Source organism: Triturus cristatus, chromosome 1_2, assembly GCF_964204655.1.
Source record: "Triturus cristatus chromosome 1_2, aTriCri1.1, whole genome shotgun sequence".
In the NCBI taxonomy this organism is placed as follows: domain Eukaryota; kingdom Metazoa; phylum Chordata; class Amphibia; order Caudata; family Salamandridae; genus Triturus; species Triturus cristatus.
Window position 1 is genome coordinate 1,045,187,523 of NC_140580.1, and position 14,868 is coordinate 1,045,202,390.

Below are 14,868 nucleotides of genomic sequence, written 5' to 3' on the forward strand. Positions count from 1 at the left end.
ACCACCTCCCTGACCTCCTCAAAAGGGCTGCTTGAACTAGCCTTTCCTTGCCTGATTCTGACCCTTGGGCATGTCTCCCCCTTTCGTGTTCGTGCTTTTCTTATCCTTACTTTCAGACGTGCCTTTCCCCATGTGCTGGACCCAGAGCCGAACCTCCATTTGGTCCCACCCCAGTTCGGGACACATTGCCATCTTTTTCCGGAATCCACGATCATAGTTGTACCAACCCATCCCACCATTCATTTCCGCCTCACTGGTTATGGTGCGGTCGTACTGCTCTAGGTATTTTTCCATTACAAGAAATCCGGGTGGGCCGCCACAATAAACAGGCCGGCAGGGGGGCGAGGGACCCGGAGTGACCGGATGCTCCCCACCCGCACTGAAAGTGCCTCCAACCAGGCACGAAACCGAGGGGGCACAGTGCCAACTGGCACAGTGTCAACCGGCACAGCGGGCGGAGCCTCAAGAGGTTATCTTACGGGGAAGAAGGCGGAGTCTTTCACAGTGATGTAAACCCTCCGGCACCCATCCGACCAAGCGGCCCACCATTGAATATAATTGTCCCGCACGAGCAACATCAGAACCAAGGACACTGAGAGCCAGGGTGGCCACTGGTAACTGTGCAAATTCAGGTCGGTGTAGGGCCTCCTGCTGGACGGAACACCGGTGGGAGGGAGGCCCATGCGGGTGGAAAGCAGGCAACAGGGAGGTGGGGTGCCCCAGCAGCTCAGCCTGCTCTCCCCGCTACCGAGCGGAAGCAGCCCCCCACCACCGCAGGTCACCCCGGGGCAACACGCGGGCCAAACACAATCACCCGCAAAACCCCTGGGCCCAATTCAGGCCGGCACACTCAAGCTGAGGGGCATTCCATATGCCTCCACCTCTGTTCCCCCTCCCTGGTCAGCACAGTGTTGGCCTCGATCAGGGAGGGGTGCCGCTGCCATAGCCCTTTAGGAGCTGACTCCCCCACACCGGCAGGCCGTCTCCCAGCCGAAGCCAGTCACGCAACCCAGCCTCGAGGGAGGGGGGTGGGGGGGTGGATCAACACTCCCCGCGACAGTGGCAGCTACTAGGGAAGTCTGAAATGGCGACAAAGGGCAGCCACACGATGGTGTGTCCAGCGCGAAAAGAGGATGCCAGGATGGCGGGGGAGGTCTATATACCCCCCCAATCCTCAGCGCGCTGGAAATGACACACCTAGTGCACCACAGGCCAGGCTGGAGGACTCCTCCCTTAGTCCCCGCAATTAGAGAAGGGGTGGGTTGGTGCCCAGCTGGCACTAGAGGGCCACCCTCTTGAGTGACCCCCTGCGTGGGCCATGGGCAGCCGCATTTCCCCCTGCGCTGGCGCTAAACTTAGCAGACTATCTCCAACGCAGGCATCCTTGCACTGTAATGCAAGGGTGTCTGCGTGCAGGGGAGGATTGTTTATGTGCAGGAAGGTCTCCCTTCCTCCACATAAACAATCTTTCAATTCTGTTTTGTACCTTTTATGTGTGCTGTTAACGCAGCACACATAGAAGTTGTAAAACGTCATTTTTAAAAAATTGTTTATGTGAAGTAAGGGTCACCTTCCGGCACATAAACAATCAATGGCAATTTACTGTTTCTATGTGTGCTGCACAACGTAGCACACATGGAAACAGCAAAAACGAGGAGAAATAATGCATTTCTCCTCGTTTCACCTGTTTAAGACCAGGTTTTCCCTCACCTTAAATTTGCCACAGCCTACTATTTAGGTTTCCCTTGTAAATATGGGGCAGCATCAAAATCAATGGGTGTTACAGTGGAACGCCCACCGCAACACCCATTGCCATCTCCTTTCACGCTAAGTACAGAGTGAAAGGGTGCCTTATTTACAAGGCAGCGTTAAGCCACATTAAGTGGCTTAATGCTGCCTTGTAAATAAGGGGAAAGTCACGTGGTGGCGATAGGTGCTGCCTTGTAAATAAGGCTGAAAGTGGGGGTGATAGGGGCTTGTAAATACGCTCCTTAGAGTCTGAAGGGGGCTCTCAGCACAGGAATGCTCTTCTAAGTGAAGCGATCACAGCAGTACGAGCTTGATTACTTGTGTCAGATGGTTGTCTGATGGCATATTGATGCCAAAAAATAGAGTGAGGACAGAATATCATGCATTGATGGCCGGTGCAGGTAAGAGCAGTTGGGCTGGAGGGGGGGAGTCGATAGACGACGATGAGGGAAAATAACCTTTAAAAAAGAAAGCCACTTAGCTTGCACTTGCTGCAGGGAGCGCAAGGTAAGTGGTTTTATTTTTTTTAATGTTATTTTCACTCGTCATCTGTCAACTCCCCCCGCCCACCCCACATCACTTCCCTGCACCGGCCATCACTGATATCGTGTGAGAATATTGAGTACCAAAAAAGTGCAAATAGGTAAGTATAGATTGCTATCCTTAAGGAGACATCTATGTATCTTGAAGATATATGTATTGTCAAGGTACATACATGTGGAGTTAACCTCATCGATGCTCAGGACAGCTCCCGGCCATCATGAGTCACGGTAGTCGTGTGTTCATGACGGCCGGGAGCCGTCCGACCGTTGCCGCTCCGCCCACGTGTGGCTAATTCCCCGCCTGCGCGAGCGAATTAATTGGTGGGCGGAGTTCGGACGGCTCCCGGCCGTCATGAGCACATGCCCACCGTGATTTATGATGGCCAGGAGCCGTCCTGGGTACCTAAGCGCCACGCAGAATTTGCTGCGCGGCGCAGGGGTTAAGCATAGTGAATCTTTGCTCACCCATAGAAACTTTCCCTCATGATATTTTTGTCCTTAATATTCTTGATACAATATTTTTTCCACACGGTATTTTTGACTCAATATTTTTTCTGAACACCGTGTGCCAAACAAAGCAGTGCTCTTGTGGTAACTATTGCAGAAGGATTCCCCATAACCAGAGCACTGGTGAAAGCAGAGTGCATGTTAGTGCAATGGTCAGTCCTGGTCCAAAAAGCACTACTGCGCAAGAAAGGTCTAGTTACTGCATCCTGCCCCCTTTTTAAGTCAATCCTTTGCTCAGTCTCCTCTGACTTTCCTCATCGCACTGTTCACTTCTCGCAACCCACTCTGATCCTTAATATCACACAGCCAATTAGTCCATCCTAAGCTTTGGGCATCCTGCTCATTGGCACGATCACAATCCTTTCCGGTATCTCGTCAATATAAAACAAGTCCACTGAATCTCAGGGCCATTGTCTCTCTCAACAATTCAAGATGATTCTCAAGTTCAAGCCCTTGCAATAAACTGATTTTGAGCCCCTAAAATCTGCACAGACAATACCTGTAGAACCCTACTGCTGTATGCGAGGCAACTATTTCAACATTGGACTACTAATTATTTGTCACCATTTTTCAAAACCCTTTAAGTGATATCCCACCAAAGCTACCATTTATCAATCCCACTGTGTCCTATAGATAAATTCATCTCCCCTGCCAACCAATGAAAATATGTGAAGGTTTTATGTTCTAAATCCTATGTGTGACAGATAAATATATGCAAGTGCAAGCAAGTTTTTGTGGAATGGGAAGCAATGATCTTCGATCTGCAAGGGACAAGAGCCCTCATTCCTTTGGAAATTTACAAGGTGGTCACCTTCAAAGATCATAATTTACAAGATGATCTCTTGCTTTTTCTTGCTTTGTCTAAATTAGACCATGATGGCAAAGACACTGCATGAGAGAGAAGCTCTTGCCATTGTAGTTCACACCTTTAATAGTGGTGCATGGGGATTACAGTGGTGCCCGACTTTGCTCCAAAAGCTAGGAGAGAGCTGAATAGGCACCCCTTTAAAAATCATAATGCATTAACAGTCCACTTCGGCTCCCAGGACACAGCTGCCTCTTCAATTAACTGTTCATTTTATCTTTGCCTTTGCATTGACACTGTCCATCACTCAGTTGCCGTTTGGCTATGTTCAAGCTATACAAATACAACTGACAATCATACATACATTTTACGGTGTATGTTTGGATCCACCCTAAACCCAGAGACAACGCTACTGATAGAACTCCGATCTGACGGATTTTTACTGTAAGGTTAATAGTTTCCAGGAAAGGTCATATCCAATGAAAAATAGGTGCTGAGGGAAATTCTTGTTTCAGCATTATTGCCGATGAGGACAGACTTAACTACAGGATTGCAGAAACTATGACCATGTTGAATCCTGTGGCCACAGTAGATGAAGGAAATGGATGGCATGGTCACCGCTACTGAGAAAGCTATGATGTCAGGGTCAAAAAGCTCTGTTGCAAAGTAAGTACTGTGGAAAAAACATGAAACAAACTGGCTCTTATGCTGAGTAAGATACTCATTCCATAGTTACTGGTGCTACAGAAATTTTTCGTCACATAAGAAGAAAGGAAATGTCTTAGGCAAACATCAAAACAGCTGAGAAAACTTTCATAGCCTGCAGAGATCAAAGATATCAAGTGACCACACCAGACAGATAACTATCTCTCTTAATGTAGGTTTGTCGGTGGGTTTGTATCCAAATGTGGGACGAAGGATGATGTTGGGGGAAATGGTACTCCTTTGGATGAAGGAGCCCTTGCAGGAAGTTCAAGAAAGGTTGATGATTGTTTACGAGGATAACATTACCTATGGAAGAAGGGGAACAGCCATTTCAATGTGGTTTTTACCACGCGTTGCAATTACATCGCATGCGTTACAGTGCATGTGATGTTACAACGCATGGTAAAAACCACGCATACCATTACATCGCATGCGCTTTTACAACGCATACGATGTAATGGCGATCCACGTCGTTGTAAGGAAACTGAGGCTGTTTCCTCACTGCGACGTGGACCTCTGACGACGCAGGAAGCAGGAACCGGGAGCAGAGAAGGCGACGCTGGAACCACGAGGAAAGAGGTATGGGTGATTGTGCTTGGGGTGGGGGTAGTGGTTTAGGGTAGGGTAGTGTAGGGGTGGGAGTAGTGTGGGTAGTGTAGTAGTGTAGTAGTGTTTTAGGGTTTAGGGTAGTGTAGGGGTGGTTGTAGGTTGGATAGTGTAGTAGTGTTTTAGGGTTTAGGGTAGTGTAGGGGTGGGAGTAGTGTGGGTAGTGTTTGAGGGTTTAGGGTAGTGTAGGGGTGGGAGTAGTGTGGGTAGTGTTGTAGTGTAGTAGTGTTTTAGGGTTTAGGGTAATGTAGGGGTGGGAGTAGTGTGGGTAGTGTTGTAGTGTAGTAGTGTTTTAGGGTAGTGTCGTGGTGGGAGTAGTGTGGGTAGTGTTGTAGTGTAGTAGTGTTTTAGGGTTTCGGGTTGTGTATGGGTGGTTGTAGGTTGGCTAGTGTAGTAGTGTTTTAGGGTTTAGGGTAGTGTAGGGGTGGGAGTAGTGTAGTAGTGTTTTAGGGTTTAGGGTAGTGTAGGGGTGGGAGTAGTGTGGGTAGTGTTGTAGTGTAGTAGTGTTTTAGGGTAGTGTAGTGGTAGGAGTAGTGTGGGTAGTGTTGTAGTGTAGTATTGTTTTAGGGTTTAGGGTAGGGGAGTAGTGTGGGTAGTGTAGTAGTGTTTTAGGGTTAGGGGTAGTGTAGGGGTGGGAGTAGTGTGTTGTGTAGGTGTAGGGGTAGGATTGTCACTTACCTTGCATACCTTTACCACGAGTATAGCTTTACCACGCATGCCTTTGCGTTGAAATGACATGTGTGGTAAAGGCATACTCGTGGTAAAAGTATGCCATGTAATGGCATGCGATGTCATTGACATCGCGTAGTAATACCCGCATCGTAATGGCACGCGTGGTATTGGTATGCGATGTAATGACATACATCCATGTAAGAAGAGACTGTTCCTACTTCTTTTTGGCCATCGACAGTTATGAAGTATGACAGATCAGGAAGATATTGGTATAATCTTTGTGAGAGAGGTTTTAGGAGTGAAAAATCTTGCTCCAAGAGGAGCAGTGGGATGGATAGAGTTAGAACTGAGGCAAACTCAGAATTTCCTTTTAAAAGGGTTGCTGAAAAGAATATTAGCCAAAAGCACGTCCGATTATGGTGCATTTTTCTAATTAATAAAATACAATATTGCAGATCAAGGGTAAGGACGTGGAATTTCATATGGTAGGCATGGAGGGAAAAGTTGGGGGAAAGAAAATTAACACCGGGACTGCAGATGATTATTTGCATGTCAATAATCGCAGTATTTTGGCCTTGAAAAAGAATGTGTCGGATCAGGCTCTCTATAGGCACCTAACTTTGTAAAACAATCCAGCAGGAGGGATGCTCATCCTCCTAGAAAGGTGTAAGTGCACCAAGAGTGCTGCTTCGATTATCTCCGACACTCTCTGGGTGGTCCAGTGCACGGGTCTACCAAAGAGTTGGCACCTTGCATTCTGGACTGCATTGCCTCAACACAGGGTCCGATGTACAAATCCTTTGGAGTTCATAAAGCCTGTGATTAATTAAACCACAGGGTTGGTTAGGTAAATGGCTTATTTGAATGTACTAAACCATTTTGTGGTTAGGTAAGTGTTTACAGAATCACAGAATGGGTTTAGAAATGCATACGAATCACAATCTGGAGGGGAAGGGCCTGATTCACAAAGGTGAACTTACACATTGTGTATGTTTATGCCTTTCCAGTATTCACAAAACTGCATTGTAACATTAAGTTTATGAGTGTGGAGACTTTGAAGAGCTCCATTTTCTTATCATTTAATTTTTCTTACTGTATTGCCAGCTGAGCTGAGGTTAGGGCTGGGGTGGGGCCATGCTGACAAGTGTCACGTCAGCAGTAGGTAGGTTGGCCATTTCAGGCCAGCCAAACAAACATGCACACTTAGGTTTCTCCAACCCAGCTGTGTTGTACAGCCCGGTTGGAGATAAGCTGCAGGCTCCCTGTGCCTTAGCGAGCATTAAACCAGCCCACTCTGGCCAATTAAGGTTCTCGTGTCTTGCTAGCTATTCATGAGAGCAGCGGCTGGATTGGGTGGGGAGACTGTGCAGTGTAGCCCGTCCACTTCTGGGATCAACGAGGCGACCGGCAGTGGAAGGTAAGTCTTGTTATTATATTTTATTTTTAAAGCCCAAGTCCGCCCCTCCCCCACCCTACCACTTTACTATAGTGGCTGCCACTACTGATAAGTTATCAACTCCTCAAAGAAGGTGGTAATCCAACCACAAAGGTGAAAGGGTTTCTCACCTCAATCCTCAGGCTCCGTGCCCAACCCAGGTGATAATCCAATCACAAAGGTGAAAGGGTTTCTCACCTCAATCCACAAGGCTCCCTGCCCAACCCATCTTTCATCGATCTTGCAACCCTTGCTATGGCTCCACTCTCATACTTGGTATCCACTCCTTCATCCACCAGCTAATTCTAGTCCTACCTCCAGCTTCCTGCTCAGACATTCCCTTAGAATCCACATCATCAGCCTGTTCTCACCCTGCTCCTGCTTGGAGTTCTTTATTAGGCCCCTTCCCAGTCCTCTTCAATCGCCTCCACCATGTTGCCACTACCATGCGTTTGATGGCAGTAGTAAGAAAACATTGGCAAACTCGCCTCTGTCATCTATTGGCTTTGCCAATGGTTTTTATCCATGCTGCATAGCATACCTGATGCTGTGCAACATTGCTATTTTTTTAAAACCTTTGATGCGGCCGCCTCTGACATTTTGTAGGTGTGCGCACCACACATGTGCATACCTACTAAACGATGCAGGATTTTTCCCTTTTTAACTGCCAGTCCAGGTTGTATCGGTAACTAAACGTTGAATTAAATACAGACAAGCCTTTTATGGGTTTTTAAAGTGTCAGTTGAGGGTGAAAAGGAAGCAACCAGTTGGAGGGGGCGTTAGCAACATTGGGGAGGATGGGGTAACGTGGAAGCAACACAGAGGAGGATTAAGAGACACCAAAGCAACATTGGGGAGGGATGGTCAAACAACATGGAGGAGGGTGTGAGGAACAGAAAAGCAAGAGGCAAGAAGAGCACAAACAAGTGCTGCAGGGAGATTTGCGGGAAGACGCATTCAGGTGACAGAGAGTAACACAGAGTGCAGTGGGAGAGAAGTACACCAGGGAGAAAGCTTGAAAACTTATGCAGTCTCATGGAATGCTTAACACAAAATAAAACATAAGTGCTTGTAATTGAAGAAGTAGAAGCAGAGATGACAGCCATTCACAGAGATAGTAAAGATGCAATGTTCCATGGGAGGGACAAATGCAAGATTGGTAACGGGGAACACAAATGAGAAGGAGGCAAATGAGAGTGGCAGGAAAGCCAACTAATGTTAAGAATTGGGTGGTCTCCAAGACCCTCTGTGTTCTTGTTAAGCCACAGTATGCCTCGCAGCTGACAGCATATGTGCTGTCTAGTATGCATGGCCTTAAAACCTGCTTTTGAACTCCACATTTTGCTTGATACTGTCCAGTCATTAGGGAGAGATTAGTTTTAAGTGCATTATTACATATAAAACCTGCATGTTTGTTGCCATGCAATTCTTCAAACTCCCTCCTTCTCAACTTTCTGCTAGCTCACGCACAGTACATGTATCTTAATTATGTCTGGGTTTGTTTAGCACTTGGAGAACAGGCATTTGCCTTTGCGAAACAAAATTCACTGTAAAATATGTGTAAGAGTTTGGTTGTTCCCTTACCAGATTTCACATCAAACAAAATCCATATTTCCCTTGACCAGCACTGTTAATATAAAGTTACCCTGCAATATTTGAATGAAAATCTATTATAATTTGTTCTTTGTAGTCATAGAGTCCAGCTGTGGAGTCTACAGTCCATGGAATAAAATGGCAGGAGGCCTGCCAGTAAATCCTTCATCTCTGATGGGCTCGCTCAGCTAGAACGTTGACTGTGTGGGGTACACTTCCCAGAAAATACGAGTTTAAAGCGACGCCTTGAGGAGGAGGCTTCTCATTTGATCAGCGAAACCACTTTATATTTCTAATCTAGCACATTAGCGAGATAACTGCTTGATTTCGGCAATTAAACTGCATATGTTAACATTACTCTACTTTCATGCTGTATAAAACTGCGGTAAATGATAGAGCCATTAAACACTGGAAAGGCACAGAAGATGGAGGAGCATGCTTGTAATGTCTATTAGCGCATGATTTAGAAAGTCCCGCACACCCCAATCAATCAGGGAGCGGAAAACGCAGTGATGAACGCCTTGTAAAGCATTGTGGTCACTGGTGGCTGCATTCAACTATCTTGCTGATTAACGTCAAGGCCAGAGTCATGGTGGAATTCCTGTGTAGTGTTGGGCTCGCATGTGGCCGTAGAGCAGAAGTCTTCAAAGTGAGGGGCGGTCCCCCCTGTGGGGGCCTTAAAAGATCCCAGGAGGCGGCGCCACGCTCTGGCCAAGAGAAGCATCATGCTTTGTTTTAAGCGATAAATGAGTGGCAGTAAGCCACTTATTATTGGGCCTTCACTAACCACTTTTGTCATTTATATCCTGACTGGGAGTATGTGTAAAAGGGCTAACAGAACTTAACTAATTGTCAATTTAACAGAATAATTGTGGAATTACTGAGGAGGGCCCAATGATTTTTTGTATTTTACACGAGTGGCATTGAGAAGTTTGAAGATCACTGACATGGAGGGAAGAGCCTGGGGTGTAGGGGCTCCACGTACACCCCTGACTTTCTATTTCACCGTGACCAATAAACATCTGTGAGATATGGGAGCATCAGGAGCCCCTCATCGTATTCTGTAGGGAGGACCATCATTTTGTGTTATACAACTCGATCATAATGAAGCAGAGAATCATGGATCAACAATTAATGGAGGAGGCTGAACAAGCCACTTTTTTCAGAACCCAGGTTGTGGACAGCCACTGATGTACTAATGGACAGGGTGAGGCATAGAAGTAAGGGGCCAGTACCAGAGAAGTGAAAGCAAGCCTCACTTTGGCTCCTTTGTTCGGGTGCCAAAATTAAATTGGCCCCCAAAGAGCAAAGCAGATATCTAGAAAACGGTACAATAAGGGAAATGAACAGTAAAACCAGTCCACCTGGACATAAAACCATCACACAACTGCTAAAAAACTGCTCCACACACTGATGTGTTAGACCAGCCCATCAGGCACTGCCTGATTGCCCTATAGGTCAGTCCGGTCCTGCCTGTGTCCACTGCAGGTGCTGCATCAAGCCTAGAAATATTTGGAGGCAGGTGGCAGATAGAAGAGGTGATGGATAAATGATGACAATGTATTAGGAAGAGATACATGCAGTCTGTAATCCATCTGTACTACGTTCAGACAAAACAAGCCCTGGCAAAGCTAATAGATCAGGGTTTAAGGTGCTAAGAAATGTAAGGACGGGCAGGTACAATCATGTTAATAACAAGGAGCCAACATAGGGAGTGGCAAGGAAAAGTAAAAAAATTGTCATACATTGCAGTGCATGCATTCCATTGGAAGTTGAAGAATACACCAAAATGGTCAATAGCATTAAGTGAGAAATACTTGTCTGGGTGAGCCAAGGTGTAAGTGTAATTGATGAAATTTCAAGCCAGTGACTAAAAGAAACTTGTCAAAAAAGCCAATGGTTGAAACGGGTGAACACAAGTCCACTGTATGTATACCGTGCTGTCAAACCCTGGCCTAAAAAACACAGTCTGATTGAAGAATGATTATTCTACTATGATTATTAATTTACCCTGTTGACTAAGTTGGAGGTTTATGAGGCACATGCCACTTAATTATGAGACATAAGGTATTTATGATAATAATAAGATTAATAGGGATACCTATCTATAAAACGCCCACTCAATCAACATGTGTAATGTAATGTCATGCTCCATTCGAAGGGCCACAGGGCAAACAGGGGCACCTGCACTCAGTCATGAGGGCTGTGGTCATTTGCTTCTGATATCCCAGGGTAGGTCCTACCTTGGCTCTGCAAACTGGGCCAGGTGCAACCCCTTCAGCACGTGACACTCAGTAGTAGACTGTAGTAAGGAGCCAGGAAACAGGTGATGTCTTGAGTAGATTTATTGTAGGGTTACATGGAAGAGGAGCTAGCTTGGAGGCAGCCAGTTCCAACAGACACCAACTCAAGAATAAACCATGTACATTTTAAAGTATCTAAGCAGCAGGAGAACATTCTAAAGGAAACCAATGCATAACAATTAAAGATTAACAATAATAGAAGGATTAATAAAACAGTTAACCATTATCTGTCTTAACAGATTACTACATTACCTTCCCTTCTTCTAACAAGAAAAAAAAAAGAAAAAGATAAAAAAAACATTAATCTCTATACCTAGCAGGTTTAACAAAAACACGGGAACTCCTCCTGGCATTCCTTGGGACAGCTTCTGTCCCGACAGAAAAGCTACTATCATGTTTGGAGGATACATGCTGAGCAGAACATTGAACTTTGGCTACCTTGCTTAGGTTCCCCAAAATCCACCTTTGACTTGAATAGCATTGCCCACCATCTTAATTACCTTTAACGGTGGTCCAAATTTGCTTTCACCTTTGGTAACATGCACAGACTTCTTGATTTTAACAGTATCCCCAACCTTAAGGATAGTGGTCTTCGAACCTCTCTTATTGTCAAAACAATCTTTTTGCTTAGCTTGGGTGGAAGAAACATTACCTTTTATAATAGACATCAATTTCAGGACATCTGACTCAGCATTAATTCACTTGGACATCCACTCTGGACGAAAAGATGTATTTGGCTTTCTTCCCTTCATCAATTCTAAAGGAGACACTATGGTGGATGAATGTAGGGTGGTTCTATAAAACCATATCATGCTGTTAAGGGATTTAACAATATCTTGGTTGCTAGCTTTAGCCCATTTCACGCAGTCCCCAATCACTCGATTCATCCTTTCAACACGTCCATTCCCTTGAGGATGATAAAGAGAATTTTTTATATGCTTTACATCAGAAACAGACAAGAAAGATTCAAAATCTTTACTGACGAACTGTTTCCAATTGTCTGAAACAAGTATTTCAGGAAATCCTTCCCTAGACCAGACCTCGCTTAAAAAATCCATACTTTTAGTGACCGCTTCCCTGACAAGTTTGTACTCAGGCCACTTGGATGCATAATCAACAAGAACCAAAATAAATCTTGAATTACCATTAAGTGTCATATAAGGTCCCATGACATCCACACCTAGTTTCACCCAAGGACGGTCAGGACACTCAACAGGCATAAGAGGAGGAACTGAAATTTTAAGGGATTTGTCTGATGATCTGCAAATACAACAATGCATTACAAACTCATCAATTACTGAGTCCATTCCCGGCCACCAAAACATGTCACGAATGCGACGCTTGGTAAAGGAGGAACCTAAATGTCCTTCATGAGCTCTAACAATAATCCCTTTTTTGAACAAGTGTGGAGGAATACGTTTGTCATAGCGTAGCAAAATACCACCTTCCAAAGAAATTTCATCCTCAATTTTAGAAAATGGTTGAAGTGAAGGAGGCAGAACTTTTTCTCTTGGCCACCCATTTCTAACTAGATTACATACTTCTTGAAGTATACAGTCATTGCTAAATGCTACTCTCCATTCATCTTCAAAACAAAACTTGAGCTCAGGAATGTCCACTCCTGCCACAAGACAATCCTCACAATCCTCTTCGATAAGGTCAGAAAAAGAAACTTCATCCTCATGAATATCAGTGGGAGGAAAACAAGAAAGAAAATCTGCCCTCCCATTCTTACCCCCAGAGAGGTGTCTGATATCGAATTGATATTGGAGCAACTTAGTAACCATTCTCATGATTCTGGAAGTGCAACACTTACTCAGACTAACACCCAAGATATTGGCAAGAGGCTTGTGATCAGTTTGGAGTAAAAAACGCTTTCCCTACACATATGGGCGAAACTTTTCAATGGCCCATGTGCAGGCCAATAGTTCCTTCTCAATGACTAAGTATTGCAACTCAGGTGACCTTAGTACTCTAGATCCAAACCCAATAGTTTTTTCAGCTCCATCCTCCACTTGTGTCAGGGTGGCACCTGGCCCTACTTGACTAGCGTCAACGGTTAAGCAGCATGGTAAACTGGGGTCAAAAGTCTTGAGTACAACACTTTTCCTTAAGAGATCTTTAACTTCCCCAAACGCCGACACACATTCATCACTCCAAACAAATGTAGTCCCCTTTTTAAGGAGATTACTAATGGGGCGGACAATTGTGGCATAATGAGGGATAAACCTTGAATAATATATTCACAAAGACCCAGTAGAGATTTTACTCCGGTTTTGTCAGTGGGAGTGGAAGCATTGGTAATGGCCTCCAGGAGACCAGGTCTAGGTTTAACACCATCTTGAGTGAGAAAATGACCTAAGTACTCTACTTCGGTACAAAAGAATTAGCATTTTTCTAGTTTTAGAATAACTCCATGTTGCTGAAATAAACCCAACACTTCGGTACAAAAGAATTTGCATTTTTCTAGTTTTAGAAGAACTCCATGTTGCTGAAATAAACCCAACACTTTGTGCAAAATAAGGTCATGTGAAGAAGCATCCTTTGCAAAGATGAGTACATCGTCTTGAAAGACTAACACTCCGTCAACTTCCTTAAGGATGTTACACAATACCCTCTGAAATACCGACGCAGCCGATGCCAAGCCAAAAGGCATGCGCCGATCCTGAAACATGCCCAGAGGGGACACAAAAGCAGTAAGATGATGGGTATCCGGATGCAATTCAACCTGGTGATATGCGCTGGCAAGGTCAAACTTGGTGAATAATTTGGCACCTTTGGTGGATGCAAAAAGATCATTAATTTTCGGAAGGGGATGTGAGTCAATCCAGATCTCCTTATTGAGAGACCTTAAGTCAACACACACCCTGAGTTGACCACACCTCTTTCTAGCAACAACCAAAGCCGAATGCCAAAGGGAGGACTCAGTTGGCTCTATAACAACTTTCTCACACAGTTGCAACAATTCCCTCTCTATGTCATCTCTCACACTATAGGGTACACCCCTGAGTTTGGGTTTGACAGGTAACGACCCCTCTTTAACTATGATTCTGTGTTTAAAACCCTGAATTTTACTTAAATCAGAGCTGAAAATGGAGGGAAATTTGTCTTTAAGTATTTGAACCTCATCGGAACACCCTACAATAAGGACTTGCTCTTTGGTTCCAGGTTTAAGGATCATTCCGAAAAGTCCTTGGTGGAACCACACTAGAATATTTAGTCCTTTAAGAGCAACATAGATCTTCCCTTTTATTCTCTTTCCTTTAAAGCACATCTCCTCTTTTAAAAAAAAAAAAAAAGGTCAATTTTCCAACCCTAGTATGACACAGGCATGCGATCAGTGGGAGGAAGAGGTTGACTACCCTCCCAAGTTTCATCAAAATGTTTTTTGTGATCAGATTTATTTTAGCACCAGAGTCAACTAAAAGCTTAATACACTTGCTTCCTACAGAAATGTCAACAATGGGGTCAACACAGGATCACCTTCAATGACATCTCTGGCAGTAGAGTCAGAAACAACTGAAATTACTTCGGAGTCGGAAGAAGACTCAGAGTCAATTAAACATACAGCAGGTTTCTTAAAACTCTTTTGGCCTTTTAACTTTAGACAAACTTTTGCAAAGTGTCCTACCTTTTTACAATAATTGCAAGTGACGTTAGATGCAGGACAGCATGATCCCTTAGAAGGAGGTGGGTTACCACATCTTAAACATACAGTAGATTCCCCATTACCTGATTTTCCGGATTTTGACGACTTGCTTAAGTTGTTGGTATTACTTTTAAAAGTTTTATTGACAGACTTAACAGATTAATTGAGGTTAATAGCATTAACTGGTTCTACAACTTTTTCCTCTAATTCTTTAAAAGAGACCATAGAAATTTCTATACTCGTAGCTAATGTAATGGTATCATCTAGAGATGGATCCCCCATAATAAGTAATTTCTATCTAA